Consider the following 3861-nt stretch of genomic DNA (forward strand, 5'->3'; position numbering starts at 1 on the left):
GGTTGTAACCATTGTTTGAACTATAGCTAGTCTCCATAGATCACATTCTCCATAGAGCTTAGTAAGAGGTCAACAAGGTTTTCCTGTCACTTAATAAAAACACCAGACGACAGCTGCCATCTAGTGGTTAAATTCTGCATTACAGGTTCTATCAACTAGACTCTACCCGTAACACTTTGTTTTCTTTTAATCATTTGGTATGAAGGTATCATTGTATTTAAACAATCTTTCCCTACAAGTAAGCTTTAATTATACGTCTATTTTCATTTAAAAAAATTAAATAAAGAACATATATTAATCTGGAAACTCAAAATGACACATCCTTTATAGTGCCAAAGCCAACTCTGAATGGAAGCTTGGAAGCAGAAGGGTCTGATTGTCCATTTCAATTGAATTAGTACCTTAGGAAACCTTTTTAATGAGTGGAACGTCATCAGTTCTAGATTACAAAGAGTTACAAGCTTTCCCTCTCTCTCTAAACCCCAATTTCCTGCCAACATACTGTGAAAAGTTGGCCACCTTTACCACAAAGGAACCATTGGTTTTGGCCTTAGTAGTATCAGAACCTGTGAGCTGCGGGAATAAGAAACAGTGAGATGTAATTAGGCTAACAGGAAGCTGGAGGGATTTCAAATATGAATCATTGAACAAATAATTTACACAAAGTTGGTGGATGTTTTTCTTATCGTGCATCTGATAGTAAAGCTTTCTCAGGTTGGAAGCAGAGACAAACCTTCCACATTACAGGTGTTTTTTCAATTTTTCATGCATTTGATTGATAAATGCCTGAACCTTCTATGGAACTCCATCATATTTACCAATCTACAGAGGGGTTCTTCTTGTTGGTTCTGATACAGATCAAGAACATCCTGCAGCAGTTATATGTATTCGATGTCAAATAATGAACAAAGATGTCTGGATTTGTTTGCACATTTACCCGTTTTTATCAGCTTCTTCTCCCTGCTCCTTAAACTGTTAAATTACACATCATTTAATTTTAAACAGCGTATTTCACTTTACTGAATAAAAGCACCACTTTTTCGGTTGCTTTAATCAATTGATTACATTTTGAAATGAATTACTTCCAGTGAAATTCTACATAACTTAAATTATGTTTGATCGATTAGTCACAGTTAATCACATTAACATCTAAATTATTACCATTTTGGTCTTTTGTCCTCATTTATGCATTATAAAAATGCTACAGAAGTAAACACATATTAGAAGTATCATTACATGAAGCCATCAGAAAGTCAGTGATTTTACAGAGGCAAGAGGAACAATGGATTCATCGTTTCACATCTTTTTTTTATTTTTTTATATCAAAAGTGAAGAATATGAATATTTTTCCTAATTATAGATATGTTGGAATATCATTTCAACAGATTGTTATTAGCCAATATGTTCCCTTCAAATTGAGCCTAAAAATATTTTGAGCTTTAAGGCTTGCTTAGGTAAAATGAGCCTAAAATATTTTAATCACACACCATCATCAGGAGCCATTTTATGCTGAGGATTTCATCTATCAACCACATTCTCCTTTAGATGAGTATCTTCCATAAAGTAAAAAAAAAAAAAGTACTAAGCAGTTTAGTATTGTTCTCAAAGGCAAATTTAATAAGAAAAACACAAAGATAGTTGGTTTTTTTCCAGCTTTATTATTGCTTTAGTGCGATGAACTCTCACAAAACGACTCTACTGGTCATGTAAAAAATTTTGTAACAAAAGCATTTTGTATAAAAACACAAAGAGTTTTGTTGCAAAAGAGTAAAATGTAAGATAAAACTTATCATTTACAGCACCAACTCTTTATATAATAATATGCTAGTTTAAAAAGTAATTTCCACAGAGCTTTATTTAAAACCAGAGATAAACAAATAACATTCTCTTTTCATGTAATAATAACATTTAAGTCTTAAAAAAATAAAGTGTACCACTGCAGAGCAAGGCTGCATATCCAAAAAATGAAATAAAGAAATAAAACCTATACATTGAAAAACAGTAAATGTATTAAAACGCTTCATTTGTAAATTTCAGAGTTGAAATTTCCATTAGATTTTCACATTTACTTTATTTTCAGAGAAAGTTTTTTTTATTGTTTTTAAGAGAAAACAAATGAATGTTTTTACTAGTGTTGCACCGATGCCATTTTTTTGGCCCCGATACCGATACATGGCTGTGCAGTATCGGCCGATACCGATACCATAATAATGTAAAATAATTGCCATCATGGCTTTGTCAAGCTGCTGCCTACCTTTGGGAAGCAGGAAAAAATCTAATACAAAGTGAATCCAGTAGAACTTTTTATTGCCTACCTGGAATGGGTGACAATAGTTGAATAAACCTATGACTCTCAAAATAGTATCGGTGCCCTATTTGTTGGCACTCGCCGATACCGATACCACCATTTTAGGGCAGTATTGGGGCCCCGTCCGATACTGGTGTCGGTGCAACACTAGTATTTACTTATTTAATGTGTATTTCCCATTTAATTGTACTTCCACAAATGTAAATATATTTTATTATTCAGTGACTTATGTAACCATTACTTTTGACACTATAAAGCGTAAGGATCTACAGGTAAACAACAGTTACATATATAGCACCAAAATGGCATTACTTGATCTCATTAAAGAGAAAAGGAAAAAAAATGCATTCTAAAAAGAAAAGGCCGATTCACTGTTATACTATAAAGTATTTCCATTAGCCTATTTTTAAAATCCAATATGTTTTACTAGGATTGAGGATAGCAGCATTAAAATAAAGTGCTATTAGATAAAAAAAAAAAAGGGCAGAAAATTCCCTTTTCCAATAAAATTCAAAGTTAAGGCTTACCTTAATAGTGGTTGTTTTACCTTTAAAGACATATTTATTGCTGTAAACAGCTGTAACAAACAAAACTTCACAAAAAAAGTAAAATATAAAGTTTAAAGGATTTATATATTTATATATATGTTTTTATCTCTTTTGACATTGATCCATATCTGCTCTGCTTAGCTGTCATGATTAAAGCTTAATACATCATATCATAATAGTTTTTCCCAAACAAAACCTTTGTAATAAAGGTTTAATAAAAAGATTTATGAACCAAATCACTGAATCAATAAAGAGATATTCACAAATTCAATCACAAACACAGTGTAAAAACTAACTATTAAAATGTACCTAATAATGATAAAAAAGAAAATGCTGCACAAACTGTCTAGCTAAAATAAAGTAACACAATCTTTAAAAGTTGTCACTGCAACTGCATATAAGATTGGCACTATTAATTTGACATTTGTCAGCTGTACTGAATAATACTTTTGAAATGATCTATAACAAATCTAGTTCTAGTTTGTTATAGATTGAGCTGTTTTTTCAAACAGAAACTAGAGCCAAAAGTGGGATATGGTATGCCAGTTGGAAACTGGTTTATGCCAGATGCTAACCTGAATATGCCAGTTGGAAACTGGTTTATGCCAGTTGGATACTGGGTTATGCCAGTTGGATACTGGGTTATGTCAGATGCTAACCGGCAATGCCAGTTGGAAACTGTTTTATGCCAGTTGGATACTGGGTTATGCAAGATGCTGACCGGCATATGCCAGTTGGAAACTGGTTTATGCCAGATGCTAACCGGTATATGCCAGATGCTAACCGGCATATGCCATTTGGAAACTGGTTTATGCCAGATGCTAACCGCTATAAGCCAGTTGCTAACTGGCATATGCCAGCTGGAAACTGTTTTATGCCTGTTGCTAACCTGCGTATGCAAGTTGGAAACTGTTTTATGCCAGTTGCTAAAGGGCATATGCCAGCTGGAAACTGTTTTATGCCTGTTGCTAACCTGCGTATGCAAGTTGGAAACTGTTTTATGCC

Source organism: Cyprinodon variegatus, unplaced genomic scaffold (genome assembly GCF_000732505.1).
Source record: "Cyprinodon variegatus isolate N-32 unplaced genomic scaffold, C_variegatus-1.0 Scaffold980, whole genome shotgun sequence".
NCBI classification, from domain to species: Eukaryota; Metazoa; Chordata; class Actinopteri; order Cyprinodontiformes; family Cyprinodontidae; genus Cyprinodon; species Cyprinodon variegatus.